This window comes from Schistocerca nitens, chromosome 8 (assembly GCF_023898315.1).
Source record: "Schistocerca nitens isolate TAMUIC-IGC-003100 chromosome 8, iqSchNite1.1, whole genome shotgun sequence".
Taxonomy (NCBI): Eukaryota; Metazoa; Arthropoda; class Insecta; order Orthoptera; family Acrididae; genus Schistocerca; species Schistocerca nitens.
In genome coordinates this window covers 598,115,163-598,127,633 of record NC_064621.1, presented here as the reverse complement: position 1 = coordinate 598,127,633, position 12,471 = coordinate 598,115,163, and the positions used below count along the sequence as shown (strand labels likewise).

General features: G+C 41.8%; 1 protein-coding gene and 1 non-coding gene across 3 annotated transcripts in view; one reads left to right on the top strand and one right to left on the bottom strand.

Annotated features, from left to right (window-relative positions):
* LOC126198891 (transient receptor potential protein) overlaps nt 1-12,471 on the bottom strand; it is a 439,251-nt gene that overhangs the window by 329,017 nt on the left and 97,763 nt on the right. The window lies entirely within an intron of this gene.
* On the top strand, nt 10,328-10,401 carry Trnap-cgg (transfer RNA proline (anticodon CGG)). The gene has a single exon. It is a non-coding gene; the product is annotated as a tRNA-Pro (tRNA).

The following is a 12,471-nucleotide window of genomic DNA, read 5'->3' as shown; positions in this document are numbered from 1 at the left end:
ACGTGCAGACAACAGCTAAAAGAAGAGCTTCAAGCGATGCATGGACAAGGAATTATTGAGCTAGCTGTTAGCTAATACTTCAACCCATTACACATTGTTAATTAAGACAGCTTACTACGACTGGTTCTGAATTCACACCAAGTTAATGATATCATCAAGAAGGAAACTGATGATCCACAGAAAAAGTTCATGGTACCTCTATATATTCGAGTTTGTATCTCAAATATGGACCCTAACTGCAGGAAGTATACGGACTTCCTGTGCTTTGACAGTTGTTACCAGTTCTGTAAATTACCACTTGGATTGACGATTTCTTCCACTGCATTCATTCGAGCCATGAATACAATACTTCCACAAGCATTGAAAGATAGAATTACAATGTATGTTGACAACATTCTCATTGCTGATCCCAGTTGGTCTGAACACGACAATATTCTTCACACATTACTGCAAACATTTCTCAAACAAGGTTTATCAGTCAATCTTAAAAAATCTCATTTCAGTCAAGCATCAATCAAGTTTCTTGCACATATTATTTTGGCCGACTGTATTGCGCTCGATACCGGAAAACTTCAGGCTATACGTGACATCACAGTACCCACTAATAAAAAACAACTTCGCAGTTTCCTCAGTCTTATAAACTTTTCTCGTAAATTTATTCACTATTCTGCTTTGGATACTCCAAGATCGTGTCAGTTCACTGGCAACATGACTGTGTGGTCATGCGATGAGAAAGCACATTCTGAATTCACGAGCCTCAAACTTGCTTTACTTACAGCACAAATTTTATCACATTCAGACCCTACAAAGAATTTTTCAGTTGCCGCAGGTTACAAGACAGAATTTGGCCCACATATTTTTCAAGAAATACAAGAAGATGGTAAGATAGTATTCAAGAACGTTGCAGTTGCTAGTCGCATTTTATCTCCCCTTTACCGAACTAGAGGCTTTATGTGTTGTCTGGGCCTTTACAAAATTTCGACACTTTCTATGTGGCAGACACACAGAGCAATTCAATTTGAAAATTTTATCTCTTCTTCATTAAAGGATATAGCCAGGAATAGGACAAAGATTGTATTTGGAAAGAAATCAAACTCATTTGACACTACATAAATAACACAACAATCAGGATCAACTGCATAGTTCGTAATAATATTGTTTCACCAATCTCGCCCTTAAAGCGACAATTGGTTTTTATGCACCCCAGAAGAGTTGGTTGGTAAATTGACTTGGTATGAGCATCTAAGCTACGCTGAGATTCTTCAGTTTCTCCCGGCGTATTTCTTGCTCGAACAGTCCACGGTACCCTGAGCCACGGTTTGTACGGGAAGAAAACGGACACTGACCTGTACCTGCACACAGACAGCTGCCACCACCCTTCTCAGAGGAATAGAGTACTACAAACACCAGTACACAGGGCGGGCAGCATCTCAGACGCAGAGAATCTGCCCCAGAAATTGGAACACCTCAAAACCGTGTTCCAAAAACACGGGTACTCGGAATGGCAGATTAGACGCGCTCTCCGTCCCACCACCACAGCACAACCTGTGGAGACGGATGAAGTCACGGAAGAAGAGGTAGCCACTGCCTTTATTCCGTACAATGGCGCACTATCGGGGAAAATCGGCCGTATATTAAAGAAACACCGAGTTAAAACCGTCTTTTGCCCGCCCAATAAAACACGGGCATTACTGCGAAGTGTAAAAGATGACCTCGGTTTGAGGAAGGCCGGCATATACCAAATTCCCTGTGACTGTGGGAAGACTTATATCGGACAGACAGTACGCACCATCGAAGACTGTTGCCGAGGACATCAAAGGCACACTCGACTGAAATATCCAAATAAGTCGGCGGTAGCAGAGCACTGTTTGTCCGAGAAACACGAGTTTTTATAAGCGTACCAAGATCCTGGCTCAGACCTCCAAATATAGGAACAGCGTTACAAGGGAGGCTATCGAAATTCGCACCAGGAAAGATCTTATCAACCGAGATTGCGGCTACAATCTCAGCAAGGCTTGGGACCCGGCATTGAATGTAATTAGGAAGACTCTCAGCAAGAAGTACGAAATGGCGACCAGGGCGGACGTAGCAAGCACATCGACGCTACGACAGATTCCGACGCCCACGTCTTCGCGACCGCCGGCGCGCGGGCGCGGACGGCGAAGAGAGCGGCCCGCAGGGGGAGGGGATTTAAATCGGCCGCCCTCCCCCAGGAGCTCAGTTCGTCAGCGCACCTGACGACGGCGACATGTCTGATCGCCGAAATATTGTGCCCGTTGGACACTATGGACCGGCAGTATACCCGTGGACTGTTCGTCTAAGCTACGCTGATTATGATTCTCGAAAATGTTTTCTTATTCACAGATAGAACTGCTGTTTCAATAATACTGAGAAACGCATACATCGAGTTCTGGCACCATGTAAGATTTGTCAAAGAGCAAAATCATCCTCTACATCCCATATTGCTTCACTGTATCCTATTGATCCCATTAAATCAAGTCACATGGCCGCTGTAGATGTTTTGGGATCAATAGCAAGGACAAACAGTGCATTTTTTTTATATTTCTGTTGCAGTTGAACTTACATCGAAATTTGTCACCTTTATGCTACTACTCAAACTAACCACCAAAATTGTACCAGCCGCATTTACTAAAGATTTTTTGCCACATGGTTGGTCATGTCCATAAGGTAAATTCTGATAACGGATCACAGGTTCGATCAGTGATTTGGGATAACGGGTCACAGGTTCAATCAGTGATTTTGACACACACATTAAGAGCTATAAATATTTCTCCTATTTGTACATCCCGATGTCATGCATCTTTCAACTCCTCAGAAAGTTTAAGGAAATTGCTAAATTGCCACAAAAAACGTACTAAATGGGACAAACACATTTGAACATTTCCAGATGTCATCGATTCCACTCCTAATGAATCAACAATGTTATTTCCGTAATTTACTTTGAAAAATGTAGAACAACCAAACAAAATTATGGAAATAGTATCTTCTCCAAAATCATGTCGATTATGCCACCATGAAATCATTGACACTGCCCTTAACAACATTAAACGAGGAGCACAGTGCAGCAAGAAATTACAGAAACAGGTGAGTAATTTTTGCGACTTCCATGCCGGACAGAAAATATTGGTACACACAAATTATTTGTTGAATAAAGGAAGAAATCGATGTAGCAAGTTTGAACTTCTTTATTCCAGACCATACAAGATTACTAGTATACCACACCTATATGTCGTTCATATTGAAGTGTTGTGAACAAGTATGTCCATAGGCAAACATCATGTTTCTAATTTAAAAAAAAAATTTGTTGAGCAAACTTTGTCTTTTCTCCTTACTATGACGCACCAGTTAGCAGTTTTGTTACAAATCGACATAATATTAATTTCATTTACATGGATTTTCTACCTTAACTTTCTTTGCGCTGTGTCTTATGCTATTAACATGTATTATCTATTTTCTAAGCCCTTTTGATGTGTTACTGTGCCTTTATTTAGATTATGTTATGTAGGATTAAGACCCTTTTTCACATTGTAATTTTTATTATTACTGTACACTCATCCTCATAGTTCTTGTTCCAGATTTTGATGTGCTATGTAATTATACCAACTGGGATATTATGCCTTTATTAAGTGCTAAATTCGCACATGAATCACGCCACCAATGAAAATAAGACAGAAATGCAGGAACATAAAACAAACAAAATGGCGCACAAATATTTACTTTCACGAACTAATATTTTTTCTCCAGGTCCTGAAGAAAAAACACTACTCAGAATGTACCTCTTTCTTTGCTTACTAACCATTTCTTTCAGCAGAGCCCACAGAAACTAAGCAATTTGTCATAACAACTTAGGTTAAGATTATTAATGATGATGGTAGGTGCTAATAGCATGCTACATGCTGATACCATAGAGATTGTATGAAATGAATGAATATTTTTCTATGAGATATATAAAGATGATGCTATTTTTCTGATTTTTTCTTTATAATGTGGTTGTATGTACAATATTTCAAGGTTTATTTGCTTAATTAATTGTGGACACTAGGAATAATTTTGAGGAAAGTGACTAGGTTGTAGGGAAGCAGCCTACTCACTCCGTATAGAATCCATATGCTTTCCACTGTGTGCCAGCATAGTTCGCTGTAACTAGCTATTACGTCACGAATGTTGCGCAATACCGTAAAATTAAAGAAAATAATCTGAAAAGTTAATAGCATGTCAGGAGTGATGCTAAAATGAGAATGTGTTAAGTTTCAGTTTAGTAACTTTAACAGTTTTTGAAATTTGGACGTTTTACGTAAAAATCATTGGCGAAACAGGAAGGAGCTAGAAAATTCAAATTTTATATTCGGATTTCTTTTTCATTGTAATTTAATGGAAACAGTATGCTGGATCTCACAAAGTAATATTTTGATTGAAATTCATGTTTTTCTGTTTTTGTGTCCTAAAAGTACGGAAGCAAGATAGATTAAGTAAGTGATTAGATAAAGCTAGGATGTTTAGATTTAGGTGGAATGGGGATACGCTATAATAACAAAGACGTGAGAAGTTTCCAAAAGGTAGCTATAAAACTGTAGATGTAGCGTCTCTACAAAGGGCAAGTTCAGAGCTCATCTATTGCGTGCAGTGCAACTGAAATAAATCTGTCGCCAAAAGTATTTAGCCTAGCCACATGAGAATTTTATTACAGATACTTACCTGTGTGCTGATTGCACAATTAAATTGAGAACTTCATTGGCCTCCAGTGAATGAAGCAATTAATTATTTAGTAACTTGAAGTGGTGCTTTACTAGCCCAAGCAGCTAGTTAGGAATGCAAATTTTGTCTGCTGTCCCTTCGGCGGTCCGCACCGCGGCTATATAAATAAAAGCGCTGCGAGCTAGAGTCAGGCCCCTGTTCTCTTCTTGATTCTTTTCAGTGCGCACTCCGTGTCGGAAGCCACGTCGCGTTTGTGCAGTTGCAAGGAACAGTCTTGGATGCCGTATTACGTAACTCGGTATGCATGTCACATTGAGTTCGCATTGGGGTAAAGTGTTAATTGTGGAACGACCTCAGTGATTTATTCTCAGTTTACCTGTGTCGTATTTCCACGTGTCGCCGCAGGACAGACCTTCTACAATTACTAGCGTGGCGTTTGATGTGTATTAACATCAAATTTTGGCGAGCATTCACTTTGAACATTTACATCAATAACGGTTTCGTTATCTAGGGGTAACAGGAACTGCGCAATAGACACTGAACAGCTCTGATAGTACAATAGCCGATAGTAGCATTGCTTAGTTAAACACTTATTTGTCTGGAATTTTACGCTTTATCGTTTTCAGAATATAGAGAAAACTGTTATAGTGAACTACATTTTCTATGAATCCCAGACACCATCTTAAATCCTGAGCGTAATGAACTTCAATGATCAATAACTTTATTTCTCCATCAGAGTGGGCACAGTGAACTTTAATTGCAGGCATCACGTTTTCACTAATCACTTTCTGGTTGCCAACATTGTAGTTAGCTTGTGTTGAGAATGGCAACAACACAATAGAAATTAAAATTTTCCACCCACCGCCCCACAAGGTGTAATACACTTCTTACACTGTTCATTTTTTTCTGATGACCCATAGATAATAATATGTTTTTGTGTTTCTAGTATATGCCTCTCGCATTTACAGCCTAATATCTAATTGCACTTTACAGATTCAAAATCTTCATTAGTCATTCTCTCGTGGTTTACTTTAATGCACTAGCACATCCTGCTTCTAGTTAATAAGCCTTTTCGAATGTCTATGTTATTTTGCCACTAATTTAGATTAGCAATGTGATCACAAATTTTCATCTGTATTTTTTGTATGGACTAATGATGCATAACTACAGACGCTTACAATTTATGTTTTGCCGCTACAAAGTGCACTTTTCCTTACCATAATACCATCCATATCCCAGTAGAAATGCATGCTCCGCAATACCTGATAATTTATGCTACAAATATTTACTTGAGGGAGAGCACTATGCATTGTAGACCTTAGCTTGCCACTTATTATTTATCATGCATGTATCTTATTGTTAGTGTTTACTATGTATGTTAGGCCTTCTGTTGCCACTTACCAATGAAAACTTCAACATATTATGGCCACGAGTTGTCGCTTATTGTACTATTCCATGTACTTCATTGCTATGATTTTCTATGCATTGTAGGCCTTAGCTTGGCACATATTATCTACCACTCATGTATCTTGCTCGCTACGGTCGCAGGCTCGAATCCTGCCTCGGGTATGGATGTGTGTGATGTCCTTAGGTTAGTTAGGTTTAAGTAGTTCTAAGTTCTAGGGGACTGATGACCTCAGATGTTAAGTCCCATAGTGCTCAGAGCCATTTTTTTGAACCATTTGTGTCTTACTTTATGATCTCCTTTGTATGATACACCTCATGCTGCCACTTACTATCTGTAAGTTCAAGCATCTTAATGAATCTCCTTCAGGAATTCACTGTATACATTTGTATAATTAGATATTAGATACTATATGATTTAATGCTGTAAATACTACAGAGTCTATTTGATCATAGAGACAAGTTCTCACTCACAGATTACTAGCTTAGCTATAAACATTTTCTTTGATTTCCATGGTAAATTATTCAGTCTGCCCCAAACTAGGAGTGTGCCAACATTTTGTACTAAGTGTCATTACTTATGAATATGATATTAGCGATTAATAGCTTACAATATGGGAGTTGTGTATGGTTTCATACTGCCACAGCCATGATTTTGACATATGATATACCAGACTGTCAGATGCTCTTTAGGTCATACTTCCAAACGTTAGTACCTAACATAACCAGTTAATCATTCTATTACAATCCTGTCCAACGACATCGTCATGGAATAATCAACTTATGCACACATCTGCAACGACATGTGACAATACCAATAACATGCTATCAGCGATATTCTAAAAAACCATCAGCAGCGATGATATGTGTCATTGCACCCAGAATTGGACCTGTGAGACTATAGTGTGTCAGATGGTGAAGCTATAATGGGTACTATGGTTTCCCACACACATTATTGCAGATGATCTAGACCACAACACACAGCATTAGTCGACTTTGTGTAATGAACTTTGAGCGAAATAAGTTATTATAGTTACACTTCTGATAATGTGGTGCAGTTACTGTTTATGGACACTTCATGTGGAGAGTGCATCAAAATCAGCCTCAACTTAAACGATGACTGACTTCTATACTGATTTCATCCTTAATCTATTCTCTTTACCTTATGTCCTTTGTTATGATATATTTAATACTGACATTTTAAATAGGGTTATAGCCATATGTTCCTTATGAGCCATATGCCAGTATATTTGTCACTGTGCAATACGTTTCAAGAATTATGGTGCACATGATCACTTTTTGCAATGAATAATGTAAATATTATCTTATTTTTTTCAATACTACACACATGATATAATGTCACTATTTTGTATCTTCTAGGTATAAGTAATCAGTAACAAAATGTTTTGTAAATTTTAGATGATATTTTGACAACTCTAGTGCAATTGCACAACGCTGTCAATTACTCTCTGTAAATTTTGATAAGCACTCTTGTGATTAGAGGAACTGTATATGTAGACAAATAATTTTATATACTACTTTATTTCAATAACACTTTTTCTATTTCATGTTAAGAATTTGTAGGTTTGTCATGGCTACAAGCCATAACACCCCGGCCAAATTCTTGTCAGGGTGGCTTTAGGGTTGTGAAATAGGTACAGAAAACGAAAATTGCAAATTTTAATGTATTATCCAAGACCATAAGCTATATATCTGTTACAAAGCTGTACTTGTGAAAGATCGCCGAGAGGCAGCTATCACTGAGACAATGTAACAAAGGGCTTATGTTAGGCCGGACAGTAGTAGGCAGTTATTGCCCGGGAGTGGCACGAGTAGCGCGCCAGTAGGTGGCAGTGTGTGTTGCGATGCTCCGGAGTGGGCAGTCGCTTAGCATTAAATATTCAGTGTAACAACTTCAATGTTCTGTATTAATGATATATGGAAGAAATAAGATTTTCTGTAAAATTAATTAAGAAAATTCTACAAATATTACAACGAAATTTTGATGAAGAATCTTTCTACATATTGTTACATCTACAATAAGGTAATGTACGAGTGTACGCAATTTTGCTGTAGAACGAATTTGAATGACACCAGATTTGTATGTAACCCCGTTTTCTCTTGTAATATTTTTTGTAAAGATAATATGTTCGCGTAAATGTAATTTTTATGATATGGCTTATCAATTGCATGTCAGTTTCACAATTTGGTAAGATTTTCCAATAAGATATTACAGTTATTCAAAATAGTTTCTAAATGTGCCTCAGTTAAATACCTTGCACTTTAGCGTTTGCAACTGTATTTAGTTCAGTAGTGCTGAGAGCAGAACAACGCGTTATCCAAGGCGACACCAACACGAGGCAAGAAATTTATATTACACAGTTTATGGATTTCGTACAGAGACCACTTTTGTACTTATTCACATTTACAGGGCCGTAGAAAGATTTATATCTGAATCTGCTTACCTCTAATTTGTCGTTATTGAGCATGGGTTTTAATTAGTTAGGGTTTACTGGAGTTGCTTTCTTACTAGTAGACAGATTTTTTAAAACAAGGCCAGGTAAATATACAGATACACGTTATCAGATACGAAGTCAGCACATCATTTGATGTATCTGATCTTTGTTAGAGATAAACAACATACCTTACTTTAGAATAAACTTTACATGGTGTGGGACGCCATTTCATTTTACAGCAGAACCGCTTTCGTTATCATCTGCTGTAGCCTTACAGCACAGAGGTACACCGACGATATTCTACTTCCCGTCTTGTCCGCCCTTGGTGGCAGACCATTCTGGGCTTATACTTGAGCGAGATAATACCCGCTGGCACAAGGCGGGAGTTTCTACTGGTTGTCTTGGTGCTTGCCAAACCGCGTGGACAGTAACATCGCTAGATGTCTCCCCAACTGAGAACGTTTGGAGCATCACAGGTAGAGCTCTTCCACCAGGATCTAACGCGCCGATTTGACAGAATTTAGCAAGCTATCCCTCAGGGGGTAATGCAACAACTCTGTCAACCAACGTCAGGCCGAATAACTCCCTGCATAGGCAAAGGGCCCGAGTTCGAGTCTCGGTCGGGCACACAGTTTTAATCTGCCAGGAAGTTTCATATCAGCGCACACTCCGATGCAGAGTGAAAATCTCATTCTGGAAACATCCCCCAGGCTGTGGCTAAGCCATGTCTCCCCTATATCCTTTCTTTCAGGAGTGCTAGTTCTGCAGGTTCGCAGGAGAGCTTCTGTAAAGTTTGGAAGGTAGGAGACGAGATACTGGCAGAAGTAAAGCTGCGAGTACCGGGCGTGAGTCGTGCTTCGGGAGCTCAGTGGTAGAGCACTTGCCCGCGGAAGGCAAAGGTCCCGAGTTCGAGTCTCGGTCGGGCACGCAGTTTTAATCTTCCAGGAAGTTTCATATCAGCGCACACTCCGCTGCAGAGTGAAAATCTCATTCTGGAAACATCCCCCAGGCTGTGGCTAAGCCATGTCTCCGCTATATCCTTTCTTTCAGGAGTGCTAGTTCTGCAGGTTCGCAGGAGAGCTTCTGTAAAGTTTGGAAGGTAGGAGACGAGATACTGGCAGAAGTAAAGCTGTGAGTACCGGGCGTCAGTCGTGCTTCGGTAGCTCAGATGGTAGAGCACTTGCCCGCGAAAGGCAAAGGTCCCGAGTTCGAGTCTCGGTCGGGCACACACTTTTAATCTGCCAGGAAGTTTCATATCAGCGCACACTCCGCTGCAGAGTGAAAATCTCATTCTGGAAACATCCCCCAGGCTGTGGCTAAGCCATGTCTCCGCTATAACCTTTCTTTCAGGAGTGCTAGTTCTGCAGGTTCGCAGGAGAGCTTCTGTAAAGTTTGGAAGGTAGGAGACGAGATACTGGCAGAAGTAAAGCTGTGAGTACCGGGCGTGAGTCGTGCTTCGGTAGCTCAGTGGTAGAGCACTTCCCCGCGGAAGGCAAAGGTCCCGAGTTCGAGTCTCGGTCGGGCACGCAGTTTTAATCTTCCAGGAAGTTTCATATCAGCGCACACTCCGCTGCAGAGTGAAAATCTCATTCTGGAAACATCCCCCAGGCTGTGGCTAAGCCATGTCTCCGCTATATCCTTTCTTTCAGGAGTGCTAGTTCTGCAGGTTCGCAGGAGAGCTTCTGTAAAGTTTGGAAGGTAGGAGACGAGATACTGGCAGAAGTAAAGCTGTGAGTACCGGGCGTGAGTCGTGCTTCGGTAGCTCAGTGGTAGAGCACTTGCCCGCGGAAGGCAAAGGTCCCGAGTTCGAGTCTCGGTCGGGCACACACTTTTAATCTGCCAGGAAGTTTCATATCAGCGCACACTCCGCTGCAGAGTCAAAATCTCATTCTGGACTTGATACCTCTTTGTCAAAAACTTCCGGCCGGCTATTTGTCATTATTTACGCCTGGAGGAACTGAAGAATCACAAAGAAATAAACGTTTTATCACGCACTGGTGAAGGAAAACTACAAATATTGTAAAATGCACTTGATTTAAGTGCACGTTTGGTGGTCTAAAACCAGACATGAGTAGTAAATATCTTGGGCTTTGTCTGTCGAGGGACTAAAGATCGAACGAGAAAGTAGATGCATCTGCCGGAAAGACATCTCCAAGACAGAGATTCAGTAAAATAATTCTGAGAAACTGATTCACTCATAAGGCGTATGGTTCAAATGGCTCTGAGCACTATGGGACTCAACTGCTGAGGTTATTAGTCCCCTAGAACTTAGAACTAGTTAAACCTACCTAACCTAAGGACATCACAAACATCCATGCCCGAGGCAGGATTCGAACCTGCGACCGTAGCGGTCTTGCGGTTCCAGACTGCAGCGCCTTTAACCGCACGGCCACTTCGGCCGGCCATAAGGCGTATGGTTTAGAAAACTAATCCGACATGAATGTTTCGTTAATACAAGATGCGTACCAAGTTAAACTAACAGAAGAGATAGGGAAGATTGTATGGAAAGTTATATGTTATGTAATCTATTTATTAAATTATCAGGAAAGCCGCCTAGAATTACTCAACAATTCCAGACCTCCTGCTTCGCTGAAATTTTTATTTATGAAATTCCGAGACAGCACGTTCCAAGAGAATATACTTATTCATTCTCCGCACATTCAACTCACTTAATGACGAGGACAGTAAATGTAAGAAACTCTAGCATACGTTCTTCATGTGTATCACTCCATCACTCACGACTGTACTTAGAAGTTTGGGTTGGACCGCACTGACCCACTGTGAATCCTTCACTACAAACTATAGGCCACCATGGATACACACTACCGGTTAAGATATGAAAATTCGAAGAAAAGATTTTACCAAAGTAATGCTTGATTGGCTGAATACGTTTCGTACTGAATTGAAGTGCGGGATACATTTAATGTACATTATACACTCCTGGAAATGGAAAAAAGAACACATTGACACCGGTGTGTCAGACCCACCATACTTGCTCCGGACACTGCGAGAGGGCTGTACAAGCAATGATCACACGCACGGCACAGCGGACACACCAGGAACCGCGGTGTTGGCCGTCGAATGGCGCTAGCTGCGCAGCATTTGTGCACCGCCGCCGTCAGTGTCAGCCAGTTTGCCGTGGCATACGGAGCTCCATCGCAGTCTTTAACACTGGTAGCATGCCGCGACAGCGTGGACGTGAACCGTATGTGCTGTTGACGGACTTTGAGCGAGGGCGTACAGTGGGCATGCGGGAGGCCGGGTGGACGTACCGCCGAATTGCTCAACACGTGGGGCGTGAGGTCTCCACAGTACATCGATGTTGTCGCCAGTGGTCGGCGGAAGGTGCACGTGCCCGTCGACCTAGGACCGGACCGCAGCGACGCACGGATGCACGCCAAGACCGTAGGATCCTACGCAGTGCCGTAGGGGACCGCACCGCCACTTCCCAGCAAATTAGGGACACTGTTGCTCCTGGGCTATCGGCGAGGACCATTCGCAACCGTCTCCATGAAGCTGGGCTACGGTCCCGCACACCGTTAGGCCGTCTTCCGCTCACGCCCCAACATCGTGCAGCCCGCCTCCAGTGGTGTCGCGACAGGCGTGAATGGAGGGACGAATGGAGACGTGTCGTCTTCAGCGATGAGAGTCGCTTCTGCCTTGGTGCCAATGATGGTCGTATGCGTGTTTGGCGCCGTGCAGGTGAGCGCCACAATCAGGACTGCATACGACCGAGGCACACAGGGCCAACACCCGGCATCATGGTGTGGGGAGCGATCTCCTACACTGGCCGTACACCACTGGTGATCGTCGAGGGGACACTGAATAGTGCACGGTACATCCAAACCGTCATCGAACCCATCGTTCTACCATTCCTAGACCGGCAAGGGAACGT